General features: G+C 38.1%; 1 long non-coding RNA gene across 1 annotated transcript; it reads left to right on the forward strand.

Annotated features, from left to right (window-relative positions):
- The first annotated feature begins 4488 nt into the window (after positions 1-4488).
- Positions 4489-26794, forward strand: LOC108089701. Its single transcript, XR_001771290.1, has 4 exons — positions 4489-4772; positions 23658-23745; positions 23837-24048; positions 26407-26794. It is a non-coding gene; the product is annotated as an uncharacterized LOC108089701 (long non-coding RNA).
- The last annotated feature ends 249 nt before the right edge of the window (positions 26795-27043 follow it).

Here is a 27043-nt window from a genome sequence, read left to right on the forward strand (position 1 = left end):
GATTGCCAGATACAGAGAAATGTACCTCAGCCACCAGATACAAGACATCAGTGCACGGCTATAGATACGATATACAGATACAGATACATCTATAAGGCCTGTCTGTCTTCCACAGATACATCGTATTGGTTAGCCATTAAATGACGCCAGCAACAACAAAACTACAAATCGTTTGGCAGCCAAGTGCCAAATAAAAACTTATTACTTATACGCCTCGTATGCCAGTTCCGAGCAAAAGCACCCGGCGCATGAATCTATTATGAATTAGACTTTGAATGCCAAAGCACACTCGCAAACACACACTCGCACACTTGCACACACATACACACACAGCGAATGGGCATAAATAAATATTTTGTAGCTCGTTTAAATATTCACCCTGGAGGGCAATTTTTCGTAAAGATTTTTCGGTTCGATTCGAATCGTATTTGCCGCAGATTTAGTTGAGTTCTCTCGCCGGGAGAATGAGTGGAAAATGTGTTTAGATGAGTGCAATAATGTAGAACAAGGTCCACAAATAAACAATTGAAGATTATTGAATACCAGTTGCGATGTGAGGGGGACTTAGCTTAAGGAAACTCGTGTAGCAATCAATGAATAAATTAGTAAGGGTGGCGAAGTGGTTGGATTACCAAGGGGACTTAAGTAAAGTAGGTCTTGAGCTCGTTTTCAAATTTAAGAATACCAATTAAAAGTTTTCCATTAAATAATTGTATTTTTTGTGAAAAAAATTTGCCTCATCAATAATAAAAAAAAATGAAATACATTTTTTATTTCTCGTGTATCTTATATGACAATATAAAATTTAATCCCTCTTTCAGCAAAACAATTATTTTTTTTAATAGTTAACAATAAATTGCTTTCGCCAAATATATTTTTTTAATTTTCAGCTTCAGTAGGTCCATATTTTTAACTGAATTAATGCCCATCAATCACAGCCAAGTGCTAAGCCATAACAATTTTATATATTGACCAAAATTATCCATCAAATAAACGGATCTTCCTTCATTTTATAAGTCAGCCCCCGCATGGGAATAGCAAATGATCCATGGCATAACTCTAAATAGAACGCATTTGTCACAGAAATCAAACGAAATTTATAATATTTTTAGACCACAAAGGTGGTGGTGTCCCCCTTATTCTATCTATATCTCTTTGTCTATATCTTTATATGATTTGTTTAGGAACTGTGAAATTGTTGAGCTGCCACTTTATTAATATTGTCAAACTCACACACAGACGCAAGGGAAAATGGAAAAACCGAAAATCATTTTTAGTTCTTTATTGTCAAACAAACAAACGACAAAAAGTTCTCTTTTCGAATTGAAATATTTTGACGTGTTCCAAATAATTTTCACCGACTTGTTGTTGCCATTTATTATTAACTCGATTCTCTATCGGTGTGTTTGTGTGTTGACAAGATAGAAAAATGTGTCAGAACAACAGAGATTGTGCGTTTGCCCCGAAGGCAAAGGAAAGTTTCCATCAGATGCAGAATAATCCAATCCACAGCTTCTTGGCTTGAATGGATGAGTTTCCGATGCTAATGAGCGCGTATCTGACAGATACAATTTATAAATTTGACAAGTGCAAAAGCACGAAAAAGAATGCCAACAAAGCTCGCAGTCAGCCAAATGGAAAACGAACAATAATGCAATTTGAAGGGACGGGAGAGCGAAGAATTCCAAAGCGAAACCAGAAAAAATAACTCTGAACAACCCACAACAAGCAACAATACAAATCTCAAACAAAGCCAAATTATTTTGCATAAACGAAATTGTTGACAAATTATGATTTAGTACTGACCGCATTAACATATATACAAACACAAATACCCGGCATATCCGAATATATATACGTATTTATCTGGTCAGCAAGTTATGAGCGCCGGCCATCTGTTCATAAATTTCACGCTGCTTAATTAAAATTTTGAATATTTTATGCAGTTGGGCATGGCAGTAGCCCAAGTAGCCGAAACTAATGCCCGATAAACTGTCTGACCTTTTGACCACAACTCATTTCAATGGAAAGGCAGCTTTCGGTTTGAGTTTCGATACCCATTAATTGGTTGGAAATAAATGGCACTAGATTTTATTCGCCTAGTAAATTAATTATCACATTACGTGACTATTATTTATTATTATGTGCTTCAAAAATAGAAAATCAAATAACCATTAAGGACCAGAACAAAATAAAATATTAGAAAAAAAATTCTTGCAACTGTCATAAAAATAAATATTAGCAAAACTTTTATTTTATTTTTTTATTATTTAAAAACTAGGTATCTTCCAAGTCGATTTCCTTAACCTAGTATCTACTTAATGCCATGGGAAGCAAATATTAAAAATGCATTTGGAATAAATAAAACACATAAATCTATATGCGCAACCGTAGATATGGGATGTATATATTACTGATATGCATTTGAATGATACTCTCCAAAACAAATACGTTTAAGCTTATGCAAATCGCCTGACCGCGAGGTGTTTACATTTCACTAATCGACATCTTGAAGCTGTTATGTCGCCACCTTTTCAGCAGTTTGCTGTCCCTGCTATCCCTTAAATAATTCTATATCCGCGCTCAATTTACATTTTTTCGAAAGCCACGCTTTGCTGATAATCACCAAGCTTGCGATTAAGTATTCCAAATTAACTTTGTTGCGGTTGCTTCCGTCGTCGTGGGTTCTCATTTTGTGATAAATATTTGTTTTGGCTTTCGGCCGACGTGTGTCTTCTGTACGCCGTTTTTGCTGCCATTTGCTGTAATTGATTATACTGCCAACTTTTCGCTATTGTTTGTCTCGCACATTTGGCGGAAAATTATTACCGCCACGCGTTTAATGAATTTTATGGAGTAAAGGTAAGGTTAAGGGTGAAGTCCCACTACAGGCTTTGCATTTTAGATAACTAACAACATGCCGAATTACTAATAATTTAAATAAGAACATAAAGTAATTAAAATAATAATAATGGTAATTTAAATAATGCTTTTAAAATCAAGTATGACATTTGATATTTCACATATTTCCCGTTTTGGCAGCAATAAAATTATTTAAAAATCATTAAAGATTAATGTGATAACTTGACAATTAATAAAGTCTTTTTAATAACAACCAAACACAACTCTCCACAAAGAACGATCGGCTAGCAATCGTAGTTATCGACTCGGCACTCTGATTGATCGATTTGCCAAAGGTCTAGACCGAAATCATGGCCCGGGATGATCAATCTTCAGAGCAGCTTTCATCAATCAGCGATAGCTATTGAAATCTGGATCCGAATCGGAATACAGAATGTCAGCACTCTGTCAACGGCTTGACAGCGGGAAAAGAAGAGGTTGAGGGGAGTGGAGAATTCTGAGACTGAGACAGAAATAATGAAAGAACCGACAGTGGTTCCTTAATCTGTTTAATTTGCAGATGCAGTTGGCCAGATAAAAGGCAGGCAAATGGGCAAAAATAATAATAAAAGAGCGCATAAAACGACTGTCTCTGAAGTGAGCGCGTCTCTTGTCTTGTTGAATATAATTTATGAGTCAATTTCAGACAATTATTGTTAAATATTATTAAGCATTCGTTGGGCTGTCAAAACACGCGCTGCCATCGTTTCGAATGATTTACAGGGAATTGAAGACAATTGTCACTCCGTTGCGAGTGATGACAAATTTTAAGTGGATAATCTTCCATATTATATTGAAACTGAGACTGAGCAGTGACGTGTAGGGAACTCGAAAACAAAAAAGGGAGCCCGCGCATTGCCAGCACAAATTAATGTCAACATTGATTAAGGCTGGCAACTATGGCCCCTCGAAAACCCCCTGGTTTTCGCCCCCTTTTTTCAGCGAAACCCCTCAAAGGCATTCCGCAAATTTACACGGCCAAGCGAAAATGCGAAGACGCGTGGCTGCCAATTATGGCAAAATGAGAGGAAACACAAGGCGGATGAAGGGGGAATCCCGGGGGAGAGGGGAAGGGGGAAGGCAGCCAAAACGAGACGAAGACAGATCGCCAAGATCATTGACAATTTGTCGATTTGTCAGAAACCAGTCTTTAACGATATAAGAGAAACAAATCAAAATTTTATTATCCACATTTTGATGGGAATTTAGCTTGTAAAAGATATGAAATCTATACAAGCCAAAGCTAGCTTTTAAACAATCCTTTCTTTTTAAGTAACAAATATTCAAAATATTTTGATCTAGGTTAATAATAATTTTTTAACTACAAATTTTGAATTACGGACTGAAAATTTAAAAATTATTATTAAATGCGAATACCATTGAAATTGCTTAAGACTTACTTAAGACTTTTAAATCATAAAGTCTGACAATCATGGCTTCTTCAGAAGTATAGCATTTTTTCTTAAAATTCCCCTGAGCTCCCGCCAATAACCGCTGTTAAATAAAACAAACAAATTAAGACAATGCAACTCTCTGAGCCTCGGCTGAGATAAATATCAAAGTAAACACAGAAAACAAAATCAAAAAAGCAGCTCAGTTTGGTTCGGTTAAAATCAGCTTACTTCGGATCTGCTCAAATGTGTGAACAATATCAGCGTGCGGATCTTGCCCAGCAACCAAAACAGAGAGCCATATAAGCTGAGGGGCCTTAAAGACCAAGGAGGGGAGTACGGTGGACCCGAGAGACCTGTTTAAAAACCTGTTAATCAGCCAGAGAGCAAATCGGAGAGATATATAGCGATGGAGAGCAGAATGCAGCGGCGATTGCTGCGCTTTTGGTGCAACTCAAGAGCTGTACTTTTGCATAGTCGGTGAGAGATTGCTACAACACCCCCTACCTAAATTTCCTCTCGTACATCAGTGCTTTTCTTTATTTTTTCCCATCCAAAACTGACACGAAAAACATTTCGGGACTGACAAAACAAAAACAGCAACCGAAATGATTCCATTTCATTCGCTTGGAAAGAGAATTTCAATTCAACTACAGACCTCTACACAGCTCCTCCCTTATAATGCCCCACTTCCACGCACCACCCATGATAACCACCGAACCACCTAACCACCCAAAACACCCAACCACCCACTAGGGGGAGAATCCAATCAGCCACGCGTTGGTGATAAAATGCGTTAACAATACGTGAAAAGCTCTTTCCTAACCGTTTTCCCTTCGCCTTCCGTTTTCCGCTGCTCCCCGGTTGCTTTTCCTTTTTTCGGTTGCTTTTGCGGTATCTGACAGATTTTTGTGGGTTAGCGTAATGGGGGAAAATCAGGCAGAAGGTTTGTGGAAGCAGGCTACTAAAATCGGCAAAAGCCTCTTCTGAGGGATTGAAATTTAAGGTCAGGTTTGGGGACGATGGGGTATCAGATTTTCGGGGTGTATTACATACCACGTCACACCTGATTTTTGTGGGTAAGAAAATGGCTTTTGGGATTGTTGAGTGGATGAAATTGTCAGGAATATTTTATTACTAATACGGAATTAGCATTTGTAATGGAGTTTACAAAGAGAATTTTTAAAAGCGCGGCAAATAATTACAATATTTGAATAACGTGAATTTCAAAAGATTCTATAAACTAAACAAAATGCAAATAAATTGTTAAAATATAAAAATTTTATAATAAAAAAGTTTTTAAAGTAATATACATTATCTTAAAAAATTTGTATTTTTATTTTAAATAATTTTTTATTGTCATAAAATATATATTGAATAAATTATTTAATATTTTTACCAAATATGTCTCCAGACAAATCAATTAGGGTTTACTTTTTTTAAATGGCTTACTCCTTAAATCACATCCTCTCAGTAGAATCAATTCAATAAGCACTGCAAGTACTTTACGCAAATTGATGGGTGCACCCCTTCCCTTCGTCCTTGAATTTTATGAGCCGTATCGGATAATCTTAATTTAAATTGCTTTTCATTCACCCTTACCGCATTTTTCGGGCTTTCCACTTTCGTTGCGACCACAATTAAGCATTCAAAAAATGGTTGATCATGTTATTTAAGCCAAACACTTGTCACAATAAATCACATTTCAATCCAAATATTTGCGCAATTCCCCCAAGTCAAGGCCCCATTGAAAGTGCCCCCTTTTTCGGTGGCACCCCGCTCAACCCTCGCGGCGCATCACTCATACGCCCTGTGTACAAAAGCCGAATTGTCCACAGGCCAACCACCGGCTTGCAGCAACAATAAATACAATAAATACGGCGGAGAGCGAAGCGGAGAAACGCAAAGCAAAAGCAAAGTGAAGTAAAGCAAAGCTCAAAGCAAACAGTGCAAAGCAAAACAAACGCAGCAGCCGCAGAGCTGCCATTTGCCCATTTTGCACTCCAACCATCCCCACATCTCGGGATCCATTTTCCTCAACCACCTCGTCCACCATATCTGCCGCTCCCCCGCATTCCACGGCGGGCAGAAAATAAAAAGGAAAACACTTTCAAGCTAAATCAAATTCACAAGCAGCAAAAACTTGAAAGTGAATGAAAATCGAAGATTTTAGTACTCTTTTAAACATATTTTTTTTGGTGATAATTTTACATATTTTAAAGGTATTCAGGGGAAAACTAAATATTGTTCTCAATTATATTGAAAAAAAAAATTTCCTGGACTAAGTTGTTAAATATTGCACTTTTGTTTTGCTTAGTAACTTTACGATTAAAAAACTTTTATCTCTATAATATTCTTAGGATAACTATTAATATCCCTTTTAAAACTTTTTTAAAATACAATTGTAATTTTAATTTACATTTACATTTGGATTAAATATTTTTAAGATTTGCCAATACCCTTTTGTTCAAAAGCGTATTTGTATAACAATCAAGCGCAAACGCAGCGCAGTCGGCGAGCATGACGAAAGTCCTTTCGCACATTACCACATTTTTTTGTAGCTCTTGCCGTGCTTGTTGTTGTTGTCTCGCATATTTATATTGTTGTTGCTGCCACCCAGTGAGCCAAACAACAACGACAACAACAAACACAAAGCGAAGGCAACACGAAAGACAAAAGCTAAAAGCGACAAATGAAATAATAAGAGAGCTTAAATAACTCCACACGAGAGCGCAAACACACACACGCACGAAAGGGCGACTCCAACACACAGACACACACACCCATATACAGTCATAAAAGTTTATTGGTGGGGCTTAAGGGAGAGGCGGTGGGCGAAAGAGGAGGGGCAGGTTGTGTTTGCATGTTTGTTGTTACATTGACTTCCGATGACGGGCAGCAATCTCCCACTTTACCTCTCTCTCTTGCTCGTTGCCACTCTACCCCTCGCCACCCACCACCCACTCGGCGGCAGCGCTGCTCGCTCAGAAGCTGCGAACTTGTTTGCTCAATATGTTTCACACACAAGCACACGCACACTCACACGCCGACAAAAAGCGGAGACAACGAGCGACGATGGCCACACGAAGCTTTTACATTCCACCCCCACCTCACCCGGTCCCCACTATTTGTTACACTGCACTTACAACAGATTACCTGTAAGCTTGGGAGTTTAAGATGAAAAGGTCATATCAAGTCTGGTTAAAACTAAATATTATATTATTAGCCATTAGTCATTAATTTTTTGTTTAAATCTGGATAAGTTTTTCTCTTCTATTTAGTTTTATGGTTTCAAGGATAAGGAAATAAAAACACATAAATTTTGTCTATAACCTTACAAAAACCATTGCCTACTTTCTAGCAACAAACAGTCTCCTTGCTATTTATAATCCCGTTTACGAATATATTATTTAGCTAAAGATTGTAAAACATATCCATAAAAAATTATTACCTAAAAAAACAACTATTTACATTTCAAATTGTTTTAAGTGGACTTTCCTGCCACATTGCACGCTAAATAATGACTGACAGTATGTTGGTGCTCAACCCCCTCCCTCCTCTCTCCCACTCTCTTATTCTGTGGCTCCCACCGCTTCCCCTGCCGCTCCCACCCACCCACAGTGTGACCCCCAATTGCTCTCGCTCCCACTAAACTGGCAATCCAACAAACGCAAACAAACCGAAATCGACAAAGTGAGAGAGTAAGAGACCGAGAGAAGAGTGAGAGAGATAGAAAGAGGCCAAAAGAAAGAGACAGAGAAACACGAGTTGCCGGAGAGCAGGTTGCATCGAACTTGTTGCGTTGCGCCACCTTGCGCCCGCTGCCTCTGCCGGCGTCGCAGCCGACATCGCTGTCAGAGCTCTCGTTTTGCTCTTTGTGCTCCCAATTACTTTTTGCATGCTACCTTGTGCCCCCACTTCACCCCACACAACAACAACAACAACAACAACTAAGTGCTCGCATTGCTTTTTGTTATTACTTTTGTTGTTTTTTGCTTGGCTTTTGGTCAGCTGCTGGCTGCGACGTCGACGGCGACAGAAGCAGCGCTGTGTTGACGTATTTTTTGCAGCTCTTGCTTTTGCCGTTGGGTGTTGTTGTTTTGCTTCATGCTCTATCCGATGCGATGCTATATGCTATATATGCTTAATCCCTCGAAAACTGACGACCCGCAATCCACAATTCGAAATGTGTGAACCACTGTATAAGCGAGTGTGTCGAGTGTTTAGCTGCCAGTTTGCACTGAAAACAATAAGGAATTAAATTGATTATGCATCAATAACCATATTTAAGTCTTTCATATAATGACACTGAAAATATTAATGTAACACCTCTATACAAGTATGAAGGGAAAACATTTCTCCAAAAATATTTAAATATATAAATATTAAATATTTATTAAGCTTAGTTAAAATGGCAGAAAATAATTTCTATAAAAGTACTAATGATTTCAAAAATAGGAAAGTTTTTACAATACAGTTAATTGCCTCCAAAAGTAGGCTACCTTTTTTAAAGGTAATTTTTATTGGGATAATACATACATATATCAGCTATAAATTATATATAATTTAATAATTTCACTTTGGATCTGTCTCTAGCTATTTTTTATTTTTTAAACATATTTTTCGAATTTTTAAAATAGTTTTTTTAAACTAAATCCTGTTTTGTTCAGTGCCTGCATGAGGTTTGTGTTTCAGGCCCGATATGCTGACCCCCTCACTCGGTGGCCCCCCCTCCGCCCCCGCAATCGAGCACCGTTCGACCGCAAAGCGCTGGGGCCATGTTTTCACACAGAGCTTACACAGATAAACTCAAAAAGGGGAAAGAGAGAGAAATAGAGGGGAAGAGAGTGGCGCACACTCTCGCACAATCGCACACACATTAACATATCAAATCCAAAGGCGAAACATTCGCAGCGTTCTCATTTCGCAAATTGACTTTAATATTGTGTTGTGTTTGTTTGCCTTTGCTATTGTCTGTGCTTTTGTTTATTTCTTGCTTTTCTGCGTTTTAATTTTATACGTTAATTGTTTGCCGACAAAGAGAGTGAGAGCGAGCGACTGAAAGAGAGGGGGTGCAAATTAATTGATACGATATTATTATTTATTTTTAAATGCTAATGGGACATTTGAGGTATTTTAACATACAATTCTTGCCCCGAATTGATGGCCCATAAAAGTTATAAGAAATGCGATTTTTACGGTTGATTAATTGGCGATCATTTTTTAAAATCGATACCAAATTTCGTTCACCGATTTAAGATCGTTGATAATGTTGCAGTAACGGTATTAAAAATTACAAAAAATGTTTGATAATTGATAGGTTTGTTTTGATTCAAATTTAAAGAAGTTAGCAGTTAATTGATACTTAGTTTTAGAAATTTTTGGCATTTATTTACTGTAAAAACTATTCAAAATAAATAAATATTGGCAAACCTATTGTTGTTTTTATAAATAAAACAAAAAAACCATCACAGTTCAAATTTAACGTAAGTTTTAATCCCAACCAACAAGTTCATTTTAATAACTAAACTTAAATATTAAATTTTTTAATTTTCCACGATCGGTAGTGTGCAACATTTTTCCCTGTTCGCTGCTTCAACTAACTGGGCGAGCTGTCAAAACTATTTAATCTAAATAACAAAAAACCGCAGAGTGGCCACCAGCAACAACAACGACAACTTTTCCCCAAAGGGGCCAATACAACAACAACAACACTAAGGCACAAATAACACAAAAGCGCACACCAACGCGCACAAAACAACAAAAACAACAAGAGCGAGAAAATAAAAAAAGAGAACAACAACAACAAGAGCGCAAACACCGCAAAATAATAAACCAGCTCGACAAGTCTAAATCACACTCATTAGCAAAAGCCCCCCGAAAAAACAAAAACAACAACATCACACTGACCCCACCATCTCTCTCTTTCTTTTCTTCCCTCTCTTTCTCTCTCTGTTGGCAGCTCCCCACACAAATCAAAATACACACAAACACGCACACACATACACAAAGGCACACCATCATATCTCAAATTGTTAAACGATGAGAACGAGATGAGAACCTAATAAGAAACCGAATACAAAAGATAAACACAAGCGTAAACATTTAAGTAACAAAATTGGCTTTTTGTTATGCTGAGCGAGCGAGAGAGCGAATCGGCAGGGGACTCTCTTTCCATCCCGCGAGAGGGCGAGCGCCATTGCAGCACGGCAACACTCGAACACTTGCGTCTGCAGCACGGCCATACTGATTTTGAGAGTAAAAATAGAGAGCGGTCTCTCCGAAGTAACGGCTCGTGTTTTGTTATGTGTGTGTGTGTGTGTGTGTTGTCTGTGCAATTGTTTTTTCAGTGGACAGATTGCCAATTGATTGTTGTTGCTGGCGCTCGGCCGCTGCCGCAGTCGCTGCTTCTGCCGACGTCGTCGCTTTACGCTTTTTGTGCTTTTCGCTTCTTTTTTCCCCTCCCCACAGTTTTTTGTTTTTGCTGCCGACAGCGCTGCCTTCGGGGGCATAAATGCTCGCTGCCTGCCCCACAAGTGCAAACACACACACACACACATGCCGGAACACACATCGATTTACAGTGGAACGTCTTTATTATTAAATGTTTGGGATGTAATTACAGGAATAAATAATTAACAAAAATATTTTCTTTATACCTTTTAAACAAAAATAAAATTTAAATAAAAAAAGAAGCTCTTATCGTATATGATTTAAAGTTTAACTTATGCAGATTCCACCGTCTATGTAATATGTTCGAGTTTGAGGCTGCGTCGTCGCTTGTTGTATTTTCCATTTCCATATGTTGGCTGTGCTTTTCTGCTGTTGTTATTGTTGCTTCGCTTCCTTTTCTTTTTCTTCAGCTATTTTCTTTTTCTGTGTTTTTGTTTTGTTGTTGCGCAAAAGTTGTTAATATATTTGTAAAATGAAATTCATTTCGGAATTGCTGTTTGTTCTTCAGACACGTGTGTGAGTGGTGGTGGTGGGTGGATTTCGGTGACAGGGGGTGGTGGGTTGTTGGTGCATTGCTTTGCATAAGTGGGGGAAAGAGGGTTGCGGGTGGTTTCACAGGACTTTAGCGGGCAACCAATTTTCACTGAATGACAATTTTGATTTATAATTTGTGATAAACATGCGGCAAACGAAACACAAAGGGGTCAGTAAATGGAGCTTAAAGGTCTGAAAAGGTTAACGGAAGGGTTAAGTTAAATATTAGGATCAAATTACCTCTTACTTAAGAACCCTTAAAAAATTAAAATCATTATTTCAGAACCACTTAATTCGAGCTTTGATATTTGCTTTTACAAAATTCATGAAATTTCAGATATAAAACAGGGAACCGCGATTGAATTTCCGCGACTCAAATTTCATTCAAATCTAAACTTTTATTAGATTTTGGCAGCTATCTAAGCGTAACTTTGGACTTGCTGCCATAATCTGTTATGGATATCATAAGTAACGATAACATTAGCCCAAATAGACCCATTTCCCAGACACAAACTCATATAGAACCTAAAAGGGAAGTAGAAAGAGAGGGAAGCACTTGTGTGTGCTCGACTTTTCAAAGCACAAAACCGCGCCAGGCTCCATTAAACACCCAAAAGAGGGGGCTGAGTGGGTGAGAAAATGTGGGTGGTGTGGGAAAAGTGTGGAAAATGGCTTGTGGGTTGTTGATGGGGATGGGATATTGGGTGGGTTTCGGGTCGCTAGCTTGCCAAGAGCCAAGTATAAAAGTGTCAAAACTTTCTGTTGATTTTTTTTTGCTTTTGCTGTATCCTTTTGTTATTTGTACACACACTTTTGCATATAGAAATACACTGGGACAAATAATAAGTAATAGTACTGTCTTAATTTATACTATTTTTGTTTTTAAGTTTGACTTAAGTTTTTACCTTACTTCCTCCAACAAGTTTTTTAATGAATTGTTGTTTCTTTAGACTTCATATTGCAATTATTTGAACTTACTTAATATTTACATATTCTTTGTTTTATTTTCTGTGTAAAGAACAAAAGCAGAAATAAGGATGAGGGGACGCCAGCACCAAAAGGAACAACCAAGGCAAAAAGCATAAGCTTTTCCACTTCTGCTCGAGTTAGGAAAAGCGGGATAGAAACACAGAATGTGTGAAAAAGAGGGACTGATGAGGAGTGAAATAGAGGGTGTCCCAAGAGTGAAAGAGTGGGAAATAATGGGGGGCTAAGTCAAACAAGTGTCGCCCCACTTTCCCATCCCTCATTATATCGCGTACATTTTTATTTATAGCCCAGCGTTACTGTTTTTTTGTACGCCGTGTATGTGGGATACATATGTACATATGTATGCAGGATATACACGGGAAATGCCTTAACACAATTACAATAACTTTGACATGAAAAGTGGAACAATAAACCAAACCAAACTCGGCTCAACTCGCTGGAATTGAATTGAATTGAATCGAAAGCGGGAGTTGACACCGAAGGGAGGCAATGGCGGTTAGTCCTCTTCCTTTCCTCTTCCTCCCTCTCCTTCACACGCGCTGCTCACTTCCGCTTCCGCCCATGTGTGTATGTGTGTAGTGTATTTGTGTGAAATGAAGCGACAGCCGGCGGCAAATGTTTCCATAAACAACAAACACAACTACAACAAGGAGGACGCGAAACATTTATTAAATGGAAAAAGAACAACCGAACTGGCGGAAAATATAATAACGCTCATGAATACTCTTTTCAAGTGAGAATGCTTTAAAAATAACCATAACTTAAGTACTACGGAAAAGTCGACACTTTCTAAGAACATTTTTTGGAAAACATGAAAACACAAATGGTTTACTTAAAAAGCAGCTTAAAAAATTAAAATAAGCTGTTTAATTCAAAAATATATAAAAAGGATATTAACTTATAAAATACGAATTAACAGCGTTAAAAGAAAAAATTCTAAGCTCAATTGACATTTCTTTTATCCAATCAAAATCGAATCTTACAAATATAAATATGTAATATTATTTATTTTTTATTTTATTTTAATAAGTACGTTCTTAATGAAAAAATTCAGAAACCCAGGAAAGATGTGTAGAGCAATCGCAGCTTGAGCAACTTGTAGTTATGCCTCCGGCTGAGTTCTGAGCACGCAATACCACCGCCTTAACCATTCCATTACCTCCCCACCACCCACAGCCTTTATTAATTTAGGTTAGTGACTTAAGTTTAGCATTTGCCGCAATTAACTTAATTAGAAATGCATTTTGTGGTTGGGCCGAAGGAGCAGCCAGAGTCAACGAATGAATCGATGAGTGTGTGTGCGATTGAGTGTGAATGTGACGGTGAGTGGCTGTTTGAGTGTGCGTTGTTGGAGGTGTAGAGGTGGAGGCTTTGTATTCTCATAAAATATTTTGTGCTGTATATGTCATTTGCTCACTTTATTGAAATACACAGAAAAAAACAAGAAATGTTACAAGGGCAAGTTGTTGGGTAACTTATACCATGAATGCTCAGATTCTTAGTATACTTTTAAATGGTCAGTTGTAAATGATTATATTTAATTCTTCAAAAGTTAGAAATCTATCTGAATCTTCTCTGTGTATAAAAAATAGATGAATGAACAAGAGTGAATACAAATGTGAGTGCTGTGATGGCGAGTGAGTATTCTTTATGACCCATTATGGCAATCGCCTATATATATACACACTCGTGCTTATGAAAAGGCCTCCGATTCAATTCGATTAACTAAATGCGTAATTTTGGTCTATTTTCTGTGGCAACATGGCGTATACGTCATGCTGAAAGGCAAACTTGTACGGAAGTAAAAAAATAGCAAAAGGGGGCGGGGGGCTTGGAGGTGGGGCACACTCAGTGACACATGGCCCTGTGGCGGGTGTAAATGCGTTGAGCATCCAAGCGAAAACTAATCCAAATCAAGCGAAACAAAACATCCAAGAAAAAAATAGCAAACAAAAAAATCCCAAAAAATAAAGTTTCAATCCGGTTTCGATGGCAAGCTTTTATATTATTTTTTTCTAGCAGAAATAACTGAATTTTTTCGGAGTTATCCCACGCATGATCCAACGCCCTCCACCGCCCCCTCCCGCCAATCCATCACGGGCAACACGTTTCGCTTCAACTTGTCAAAGATTTTTCGATTTTTTCCTCTTGTTTTTGGTTTTTTGTTTTAATTTTTTGTCTGGCTGTCTTTTTTATAATCATTTATTTTTATTTGATTTTATTTCTTCCTCCGCATATTTTTGCGGTCGCTCGCTTTGCGGTATTGCCAAAAACCAAATAAAACAGCGATAAAAAATTAGCGGTATCCGCATAAATCTTTCAAACCGCATATTGCCGAGCGATTCGAGTGCGAGCAGCAATCGTTATGCAATCGGAACATGGCTTTGATCGAAATATGTCAAAAATGGGCCAGAGATTTCGAAAATATATATGTTATGGCATAGTTAAAGATTTCAAGGAGATTGTGTTAGAATAAAATAGCAAACAATTTTCTATAAAATAATATTTCAATGTACTTAGTATTCAACAATTTTTGAATATAAATTGATTCTTAAAAATAATAAAAAATTCAATATTCGGTTCCTATTTTAATAAAAAGTCACCCAAAATTTTAAACGTCTTGCAGTCGTAAACTTAATACCCTGATCCCACTTACAGCTTTCACTCAAGGTATTCATTACCATACCGCACATTACCAAATATCTCATAATTCGGCCACGGATTCCAGCAAGCCGCCTTCGAATTTTAAGCAGTCAGACACTCGACTTTGGGCTCTCGAGCTTCTTCATCTGTTAATTGTATCTGTTTTTGACTGAAACTGAAGACTGGGTCACACTCACGGCGGCCACTGAAGTGACTCGAATAGAAGTCAAGTGGAGCCAAACAATAGCGAAGATGGAACTGGAGACTCCCCCGCAGAGATTTAGTTAAATGCTGGGGGTCAGCGGGTTGGGCGGGTTGCGCGGGTGTTCGTAGGTGGCTCAACAAATTAGCATAACTTGTCATAAGTTGAAAAATCTCATTAGGCTAAAGATTTGCCTTTTGTTTTGTTATTGCTCGTGTACAGAGAAAGAAACACAAAGTATCGTTTCTTTAAGATGAACTTATACATTATATAAAAAATGGTTTTGTAGATTTTTATGTGTGTGTATATGAATCACAAATTATAAAGTTAAGTTAATATTTAGGCTCCAATTTCAGGTAAACAACGATCAGGTTTTGCACATTAAACAAAATATTAATTACCTTTATTTTCTCCGGAAAAAATACTTAACTGATTCCTGACTTTTAGGGTTTACTGAAAATATTTTTTCCCGGTCTATGCTTTTGAATTTTTTTGTTTTGACAGCGTTGAAGGCTGATCAGAGCAGTCGATCATTAAGAAATTAAAGTTTACGAGGGGTGAGGGTTCCGCTTATTGGATTCCCTTCACTTCTCGAATGCCAGACGAGGCAATTAATTCACATAACTAAACAATTCGGAGATCTATGTCTACCTATAACAAATTTAATGTTTCACTTCCATTTACACAATTTCTTTGGCACTTTCAAGAAAGCCGCAAAATGGTTGGATGAATGGTATAAAAGGTGGGGGCGAGGTTTCATAAACCCTAATGATATCGATTAATTTGCATTTCCCTTCACAGCTTCCGAGGCAGCGTAACTTTTCCGTTGTAATTAAAACGCCAAAAGGTGCCACACCCAAGTTTTCCCCCCAGTTTCGATATTTTATATACTTGAGCAGGACTCGGATGTTTTAATGTCTGGAAAAAGTTGGCGCAACAGCAAAAAATAAAGAAGGAGGCTGGGAAAATAAAGAGAGCAGAAAAGTGGGAAAAGAAAGGAAAGTCAATGGCTGAAGAGGAGGACAAAGTTTTATGGAGCCCAAAAGTAATAGGCAAAGACGTACAGGATGAGGAGTTGGGCTGAATTTTCCTGCGCCAGTCGTAAGTAGCATTTAACAGCCAACTTATGGCCGAGGAAAAGCGTAAAGAGGCTGAACACAAGTCAGCCATGAAACCCCATGAAAAGTTATAAAAGCAAGCGCACCCCAAAACATTTTTCCCCCAAGAAGTAGATTGGGAAATATCATTCGAGGTAAATCAAAGCCGATTTGCACTTGATCAGTACGAGCAGACCACAAATAAACATGGTATTATACCTTTTGGGTTAAATCCACAGCAGATCCGTTTTTCTGCAACTGAAAATTTCATTTTGTTTCTTTTTTAATGGAGGAGTGGAAAGATGGCGCTCCAAAAACTTTTTTGCAGCCTTTAAATTTGTCTGGCTTTCCTTTCTTCCCCCCACCTTTTCCATTTCCAGCATTGCAATCTCGCTCGGGCTGGAAAAACTTTGTCTGCATTTTTGGCTCCTTCTTGCAAGAAGGAAAAACTTTTGCCTTTGCTTTTTGTCATATTAACAGCAGAAAATCAGGAGTGCGGGGTGCCTGAGAGATGGTTATCAGACACAGAATGGCGACTGCTAAAAATAATTTCTTGCTCTGAGTTTCTGAAGTTTCCACCCAACAGTTTTCCCTGACCACAGTGACCTGACTTCATCATCATGATCATCATCATTGGACAACGCAATCTTTGGTCACTTTAACTCGATATATATAATATGTTAAACTTCGCATAGTTGTAAATATGTACGCAGGGAAGCCACAACCACAGGAATCGGAAAGAAATCGCTCAGCAATCAAAAGGGATGAAAGAATGAATTATTCCGAGCGATTCAATATGCAGAGGGGTTGTCCGCTACCCCACAAGATACACTTCCTCGAATTCCGTTTAGCTCAGCCAGATGGAAAATTTATTTAGCATAAATTAAGTAAATTTCTTAATACAATCTGCAGCAGAAGTCTAATTTACTTTTAAGTCTTGATTTCCAGACCAGATTGTCACAGAGCCAGAGTTATTAAAGACGGGTATCTATTTGCTTTAAACTTTTTTCCACTTTCTGAATTAATATAAACATAAAAGAGTGCAATTTTATTAAAGATTTATATTTGCTGAATCAATATTAAAGACATTTTTAAAAACAAGATTCTTTGCTAAAAAAACTAAATAATAATAAAGAGACATGTGTCTTTAAGTAAATATTTCTAATAATAATAAACATACATCACGACAATTCTGATTTTAAAACTGACCTTTCTTCAAATTAAATTAAAATTTTCTCTTTTAAAACACTTTTGTTCTTGTGTAGTTAATGAAATTTTGAACAAAGGTCCTACGATTTTTAGCATAACATTTTGATTCCAAAAACTTATAGAGCATCCCCTAATCTAAGCCTTTTTCTTCCAACTTTTTTTTCCCTACATCTTGCTACATCCTTGCCTGAGTGCATTGGCGTCTGTTGTCCTTGCCAGCACACACACAAATACAAACACAAGCACAGCTAAAGAAGATTCTCGCACACACACACATATTTTCGCAAGGAGTGCATTGGCAGCTTCCTTTTGGCTTCTCTCACCCATTTTCTTGCACTCTGAAGATTTCTCCGCCATATATACGTTTTTTTCTTCATCATTTTTTCCGTTTTGTTGCCGCTTTCTGGCATGTGAATGTACTTGAAGCATTTCCGGTGCACATTACAGTAGAGAACAGCTCGAAACGACGACGACAACATCGCCCATTGTTGGCATATACCACCCAATCCCACTTCCACACCCACTTTTGCCCCAGCCCCTCCTCTCATCCTTCCCTGGTCTATTTTCTCCTCCTGGAAGAGTCAACTTTTTCTGCGCTTTCTTCGCTTTATTTTACAGTGCACAAGAAAAAATATTTTAAGGGTTGGTAATTAGTAGGACTTTAATTGTGAAAGGTGTAGTTGGAAGTAAATTACAAGTTGCACTCAAAACATTTTAAAAACACAATTGATTAAGAGTAAAAATAAATTTTTTAATTAAAAATAAATCATTGTTAATATGTATATACATTTTACACATTGCACTCTATCAAAATGTTATAAGTTTTATAACTTTTATCCAAACTGATTTGCTTTAAATGAAGAATTGTCATATCTTGAAACTTAAAAAAATCTTAATGCAAAAGAATCTAATGTAAAGGTGGAAATAACTGAATTAGTGTTTTTTAAGTGCACCAAGTACAGTAGAAGCAGTTGAGAGTGCAGAAAAAAGGGAAAAAATTATCAATTTAATTTTGTAACTCAACTTCCGTGAGCTGGTTTGGTTGGACACCATCCCATTCGCCACGCCCCCTTCCCACCGCCTACCAAATACCCCACAACACCCCTTGCCTGCTCACTTAGTTGAACTGTTTTCCTTTCTTTACTCTTCTCACACACTCATTTTTTGTATAAAACTCGCTTTTTTTCCTGCTCGCTTTTTCCGCCTTGCACACTGTTGACACTGCCGCCCCTTTTACCACTCACGCCCCCCCTCGGCAACGCCCCCTTTTGCACACTTGTGGGTTACATAAGCCAGGAGTGTTTGCCCGCTGCATTTCTTGCTGCGCTGCCAACTTGCCGGCTAAATAGCAAAATGCAGGGAATACGCAATATGCGCAAATTACGTATACGTCGTGTGGGCAAATATGTGCTTTTTTTTACAGCACACATACAGCTATGTGAGTGTGTATATATTTGGTTGTGCTATAGCTATATAATGCAGGGCTTAAAAATTCATGGAAGCGCAGGAGAATAATGTAAAGTGCAACCTTTTCTGAATAACTTGTCGTTAGTTCACTGTCTTTATTTTTTCCTGGAAGTTGATTATTACGAAAAACATATACTCGTTAGAAAGTAGTGGATTTTTTTAATGACATACTACAAATAAAACCGACTTTTATTTAGAAATCCTTAAGTGGAGTTAAAATCTAAAATACGTAAGATAAATTAAACAAGGTTCATTAATCGAGTTTCATTGCTTTGAATTAACTTCTGAATTCTTTAAACTTTTATTTTTTCTAATTAAAATGGTCTGGTTTTACTATTATATATTAGAACGTAAACTATTCTAACACTGAGATTTAAAATTAAAGGTTTATCCCTTTATTTATGTTTTTAACTTTTTTATGGGTATTAACGTTTCATAGAGTTTATAAAAATATTTAGCAATTGTTTACGGCTTTCTTCCAAGTCATAAACCCACTTTATGCTGCCAGCAAGTGGATAGTTTATCCTTTTAAGTAACTGGATCCGTGCGCTTTAATATCATCAGATTTCATGAGCTTTTGGGTTAGTTTTTTTGGAGATTTCATACACCAGAGACAAGTTTCATTTCTCATTTATAGCGTTCTTTTTTTTGGCACAGGTTTTTGGGGGGCTGAAAAATTTAACTGCTGGCAATTTTCGAACATTTCGCCATTTTCTAGTTTGCTTTTACCAATTTTCCTTTATTTTGCACGCTGCCATTGTTGTTTTTGCTGTTGTTTCTGCTGCCTTTTGGCTTGGTTTTATGCGTTCGCCAGGTGAGTTGGGGATTGGGGTGGGGAAAGAGGGGCAGAAAGTGGGTGGCGAAACCACAATAGCAACAACACGCAACGCAGGATTTTCGAAAACCCACAGCATAAAACATCACCCCCGCTTTTCACCCACTCACTTGGGGATTGCCTGAACAAACCAGGTTCTCCTTTGCCCCGCCCACCGCCCCTTCCGGTCCTCGCTCTCTACTTTACGAGCTCTGAATACAAAATGGGTTTTCTGTGGGTCTCCTACATTTCACCAGCACCTCCCAACACCCAACTCCCCATCACCTCCCCCTTGAGCTCCGTTTTCCATCCCGTTTAGAGTGTGGAAGCTTGCCGCGTGAAATTGCCACTTGCTGCACACGCTTCTCGCCTGTTCAACTTGGCCTCCGTCATGGCATCGATGTCGAGGATTGCCCCTCCCTATCTTGTGTACGCCCAGAGACCCCACATCTTGTGTACGGAAAACAATTCTTCATTAGAACAATAGCAACACTTTCATAAAAAGTAGCAAACACCCTTTGAAATAAATCGTATATTTAAACTCTATAAAAGGGGTAATTCATTCTGTTTTTAACAGAAATAATATAAGAATTACTATAATGGTTACTTAAAGATAATTTTTTAATTTTCACTTCCAACAAAATATATTCACACATTTCTGTAGAAACACGTTTTAAAATCAAAATTTTTAGAAAAACGAACAGTGAAGAAGCATTTGACGTTAAAAAGTTATTTTTTTTATAGTTATTATAGGTATATATTTTAATACAATATTAAAAAAAAATTCCATAAAATTCTCTACATTTTCTTATAAAATCTCCATTTGGGTTATTTTTCTTTATTCTTCATTTGCTTTTTTTAGTGCACTTCTCATCCTCATCCGCCCATAAAGTTTATTTCATTTTCGCGCACATTGCGTTCCCGTTGTCACAGCCACTCTCGCACGCTCCCCTCTACCCTTCTCCCCCTTTCCCATTCTCTGTCCCCTTTCTCCCCCCTTTCATCCTCCTTTCTTGTGGAAAACAAAAGTGAGCGAAATGGCAGCGTCATCGTCATCGAAGTAGAAGAGTGGAACACGAGGTGGGGTAGAAGAATAGGGAATATATGGTGGGGGAAAGGCAGTAGAGTAAAGAGAGAAAGACCGAAAATCATTTTCACCAGCCCAACTGCAGCCACCTATTGTGTGTCTGTGTGTTTAAGTGTGTGTGTGCTTGTGCACAACACGCCCCAAAAAGAGGGGAACTCATTTTTGTAGCATACTTTTATGGGCAAGCAGAAAGAGAAGAAACCAGCAACAGAAATTCACTTTATCTTCGCCAGATCAGGCTTCTTCACGCCGTCTCTCCACAATATTTAACCCACAAAGAATGAAGCAACAAAATTAAACCAAAAAAAAATTAAATCCAAGTAGAACATACGCAAATAAAAACAACAACGAAAAATAAAGGCAGCACACAATCAACGAGTGTAGGGAACAAGGCAAACAAAGGGCGGAGAAACAAAGCCAAAAAAAAGGAACTTCAGCAACAAACTCACCCACACACACCAACAGGCGGACAGAGACTACAGATAGCAAAAACTGGAAAAAAAAGGAGGGGAGAAGGGGAGAAGGGAGAAAAGACAACCAAGAGACAGCGACAGAGAACGCAATCAACGCAGCTATAAGCAGGAAAACAAAAAAGTTAACAAACACATAGTATGCAAAAGAAGTGCGAGGAAAATCATGAAATAAGTACTCTGAAATACTTTTTAAAACGACCCCAAGAAAACTGTCTGGGGATATAATATTTATGGATGAAAAATTTATCTTGCATATAAAATTATAGTGCGAAAATATTTTACTTTACAAGCCAGTTTATTTATTTATATATGCAACGTATATTTTCCACATAATAACTTAGAATTATTCGTCCGATTTTAATTTTAATTTTGTTTACCAATTTTTATGTTTTTCAATTTTATTTGAAGGTGTTTCGAATTTTTGTTGCTATATAAAGCAGTTAACAATAATAAGATATTTGGAATATAAGAATAATTTCGTATACTCCTAACGTAGATATTTTCATATATACAAGTATCTCATTCGCAATTCTTTAATACAAGTCATTTCTCATTTCTCGTCTGATTTTTTTTTGTCTAAAAAATAGTTCCCATTTCTACCTATTCCCCTGCTTCCAACCTTAACTATCCTTCTCCATCCTTTAACCATTTGCAGCCTTTCAAAAAGGAAGGCCAAAGAAGCTGAAGAAATAAAGGATCTCGTTTGCTTGCTAAAAATAAAAAAGAAGCAACAGCAGAAGTCGCAGAAAAAAAGAAAAGTGAGTAGAGCAAGGAAAAGCGGAGAAAAACGGGGAAAAGCGGAGAAGCCAAAGCCAGGAGCAGAGGGCGGTTGCAGGAGGTGGGTGGCAAGAACTGGCAAGAAATGTTGATTTTTTTTTGTTGTATTCATTTTTGTATATATTGTGCCACACTGGGGCATTATAACGTTATCCTTCTGGTTATGTTTCCGCTTGCCAGTCAAGCCCAAGCGATGACACGAACCAAGGGAAATGGGGAGGTGAAATGTGGGTGGGTAACGGGTGGGGGAGTGGGTGGTAGGTGGTGGGTGGTGAGGTGGCAGCAGCAACAATGGCTGGCTGACTGACTGCCAAGAGACACACACACAAACAGAGCAAAACAGAGGAGAACCCAAAACGCACACACACACACACACAGACAGAAGCGAGGAAAGTTCTCTTATTTTTATAGCAAAAGCGGGCGGTGGGTGGTGGAAAATCGTGGCACGAGTGCAACTTATTTTTATGAGCCACACACACAGACACAGACACCGAAACAGCATCGCTGCCAGTGGCAAGCTCATAAAATTTATAACACAACGTCCTTGCCGCCTCCTGACTCCTTGCGGCTTTAGCTACGACACCCAACCACCCACAGCCACCCACTCCCCTATTTTTGCCCCCTATCTCTTCTCTCTCTGTGTGTGTGTGGATGTATGTGTCTGTGTTTGTGCGACTTATGTTTGAGTTTGGCTATGTGTGCGTGCGTTTGTTGGCGGCTTCGTTTGCTTTTTCATAGCATTTTATGCTTTTTGTGTTGTCGGTGGCTCTTGTTAAAGAAGATTTGCCCAAAATGTCAGAGGGGGTGGCGCCGTGAGATGAAAATGCCGCCCACTTAAACGCTAAGTGGTGCAACTTTTCCCCGAGAAAGGAAATGGCATTGGGATGAGTTGGGTTTGAGTTTCAGGCGGCGAAAGAGATGGTGGGGCGGTGAAAGTCGCTGTGGCACCTGTCATGTATAAAGGTGTGGGCGAGCGATACTTAATAATGCAGATATATACACATACGGTGAGGAATCTATATATTTCTATCTGGCGAAAAGCCAATTTCACTGAGTAGAGTGGTTGAATTTAAATAACTTATGGTAGAGACCCTCTCATTTTACTATCAATTAGTTCAATTTAAACTAATACATTAAAATCTAAACCAAAATGCAAGTTTAACTTAAAAGGATTACGAAGCCTATAAAATTGATAAGGAAAATGTTATATTCAGTTTAGGTAATTTAAAAACCAATTTACTCTTTTCTGTAGCTTCTGTGATCATTAGACTATTCAATACTTAAGTATAAAGCTCCCCATTATTAACTTATTCATTTCATCAGCTTTTTCATACTAAAGCCACACCAATAGTTTCACTCATGAACCCTGCCACTCATCAGATCTTTGCCCACATTATACCCATTTCATAATCACCAAATAAACGTAAACATCTCGTTGGGACTTTGCCTCAGAGAATGAAATAATATCCATGTTTGTCCCACAATCCCCTGGCATTCGGCAGAACAACACAAACAAATGTGCTACACACGCATACGCATATTCACACACACACACACATGTAAACAAGAATTTTTTCGAGAAAAGAAAAAGTTAAAAATTTTTGCTTACAAATTGCCAGGCGAACAGAAAAGAGAAACAGCAAACGGGTCGAGCAAATCCCAAATGATGACTGGGGAAGTGAGGACACATGCAGGACTCTCAAACAGGTCAGACTGATGTACATATGTATCATCCACGAGCCAACACTCCTCTGTCCCCATTTCATGCTTTCCCCACTTTCATTCACTTTAACCCCAGAGAATTTTGTGTACGAGCATTTCAGTGGATGGGGAGCAAAAAGGAAAAATACGAAGAGGAATTTCCTGCCAGGAGCTTCCAAAAGCAGTTGTATACAAATTTTGGTCAAATTTTCTCAACGTTCTGACACAGAAAATCAAAATTCACTCAGTCAAACATATTTACATTTTTAATTACCATTAAAAAATAGTTTGAACTACGAATAACATCTGGTAAGTCACATTAAAAATGAGTTGTTATTTGTATAAATGTGAGAAACTTTCAAAACATTTTATATTATTAGTTGTTAAAATATATTATAAGTTTTTTTTATTTTATAGTATTCAAAGAGCACTTTAAATGTTCTGATCCACTTGCAATCTTAACCCCCTTAAAAATCCGATTGAAATTAATAAAGACAACAGCAATTGGTATGAAGGCAAACATTAAGCAGCAAACATTCTCTCGATTGTCTGCATTTGCCATGCAAATGTTTACAGGGGCGTGCCTGTGAGAGGGGTCCTGCAAATGCATTGTCAATGTCTGTTTTACATAGTATGTACAAATGGGGACGCAAGGGGGGCTCCGAGATCAACATTTATATAGACAACACTCGACACTTGCCCGAAAAGGGAGCAAAGGATATTGCGAAAGCGAATATGCACACAGGGATACGAGCAAATTGTAACTGTTCTGTCTGCTGCATAAGTGAGTGTATGTGTGTGTGAGAGAGTGTGTGTGGTTGTGGGGCACTGCCGTCCCTATCTACCCCTGGCATCCCTATCTACTCGACCCATTCGCTCATTCTTTTCTGGGGAAAAGCCATCAACCTGCAAAAAGTTTTGAGGCAGACAATGTGTGCTGCCTTACGTGCCCATATCTCTCGCTGCCTTTCCCCCTCGCTTTCTCCTGCTTTCTTTCTAGCCCTCCCCTGCTCCCTCGCTCTACCTTTCTCTCTCTCCCCCTCGTACCCTCTTCTTGCAGCTGTATGGGTTTGCATAAATAGACAATGAGCAAACAGCTTGCGCACTGAATGATAACGCTGGAGCAACTGAAACGAGGACCCAGTCACAGTCAAACCAGCAAAAGCCAACTACGAAGCTCCGTCTTCTTCTTCTTCTACTTCATTGTGCCATGTGGCAGGCAAAATGGCAGCAACAACAACAACAATACAATCACACTCTCACACACTCACAACGATGTCACCAAAAAGTTGCCCGGCCGCATACACACACACAGACGAACATGCAAAATATTCGCATCCAATCCAGAGTCCTTCTCCTTCAGTCAAGCCACTAAAACTTTCGCAGCCTTCAAATTTGAGAAAGTTCTATCGAATTCTAACGAAGGTTAGATATAGTATATTGAAATTAGGAGGTACCATTTATCAAAATTTATTAATTATTTAATTATTTGCTGTAAAATATTATAACTTTTTACACATAAATGTTCGAAGTTATTTTTAAAATATTTATTCAACCTATTTTTTTTTAAAATGGACGACCACTTTATTCTAAAGACTTTATATTCGTATACTTAAATTTGTTTTCTGTTCTTCAAATCAAAATGTACGATACACTAACCCAGCGGAACATCCGCATCACACTCCAAGCACGACCCGTAACCCCAATTCCCCATTCCCCAAAACAGCTTTGCTTTAATTTTCATTTTCATAGATTTTTCTTGTTGGTGTTTTCTGCTCGGCTTTACGTTTTTCCTCTTTGTCTTCGTTTTGGCTGTGCGAAACTTTTTGGCATTTTTGCTGCTCTGCTTAAACTTTTATGCGCTCCGTGTGTATGCATATATGTTTGCGTGGCTGAATGAGTGTGTATTTCCGTGCGAAATTTTGTATAAATGTTTTTTGGCAGCCTCTCTAAACGGCAGCACAGGAAGCATCACCACCAACACCATACACCACCCAAAAAAAAAAAAAAAAAAAACAAAGGAAATAAAAACAAACAGAGGAAAAAAGGAGCAAGGAAAGCGGGAGAACTCCGAAAACGCCTGGCACAATTTGCGCCTTCCCAAGTATGTGTTTGTATGAGTATGAGTGTGTGTGGGGAAGGAAATGGGAGCGGTTGGCTGCTTGTGTGCTCAACGGCCTTCGCACAATGTGGCGTATGCGTAATAATTAATACGCTTGAATTCATTAGTTGAGCAGATTTTGCATGCCACGACAAAAACGATGAGTACATATGTATTTGTGTGGGTGAGGCGATAAATGTGTGGGTGTGGGTGAGCGGCGGATGGGAATAAATTACTATACAATTATTAAAGAGGATTTAAAGTGCTTCGGAAATAATTAAAATTACAAAATATAAAAATATCGAAAATAATATATTCTAAAAGTTCAATAATATATATTTCAGTGCATGGATTTCTGTAACTGTTAATAAATATAATTTCCATTTTTAAATTGTTTTCTTATTTATTTTGCTTAATTAAAATAGCTTCTTTACTTTCAGCACACCACTTCTCAGTCTTTAAGTATAAATTCTTTGCAAAGACGAATTTAAATATTACATCTTGCCATTGCTCAAAGAGCAAACATTTCACTCATTAGCCCTTTTTCTGTTCTTTTGTTTTGCCAGCCCCACTGCCACTACATTAACCCCTTGACGGTCCCCATGGCCATCAGCGAAGGCGTTTTGCAATGAAATTATTATTTAAATGAAAACAGCAATGGAAAAGTGAGGCGTTGGAAAAGGACGATGACAACAATTGCAATAACAACTAAATGGAGGGAAACAGCAGTGGAGGAGGAGGAGATCAGGGGGGCGTGGGGGCGTGGCAAGGACGATAATGTCGACGGAGTGACAATGCCAACAGCGAACATAACAGCGAAAATGTTAATAATTACATAAATAACAACAACAACAGCAACTGGAGTGAAACAAAGATGGAAAATGGGGAGAGATTTCAAGAGGTTTGGGTCTTTTTTCCAGGCAAAATGGAATCTCCCGTTTGTATATTCATATAAATATGTATGTGTGTGTGTGTGATTGTGTGTGTACGGAGCTATAAATTAAACCAGAACAAAGAGATGGGGAAGAGTGCTGGGTTTTTTGTCATTGTTCGAGGCAGCAGGAGCGCCAAAAGTGACAGCGCACAATATGTAATTATGTTCCCGACACAAACGCACACACTCACAGAAGCTCTGCGATATACATACACACAAACAGACACTCACACACAGACTGTGTGAGGTAGGATGGTGTGGGTGCACAC

This window comes from Drosophila ficusphila, unplaced genomic scaffold, assembly GCF_018152265.1.
Source record: "Drosophila ficusphila isolate 14025-0441.05 unplaced genomic scaffold, ASM1815226v1 contig_106, whole genome shotgun sequence".
Classification (NCBI taxonomy): Eukaryota; Metazoa; Arthropoda; class Insecta; order Diptera; family Drosophilidae; genus Drosophila; species Drosophila ficusphila.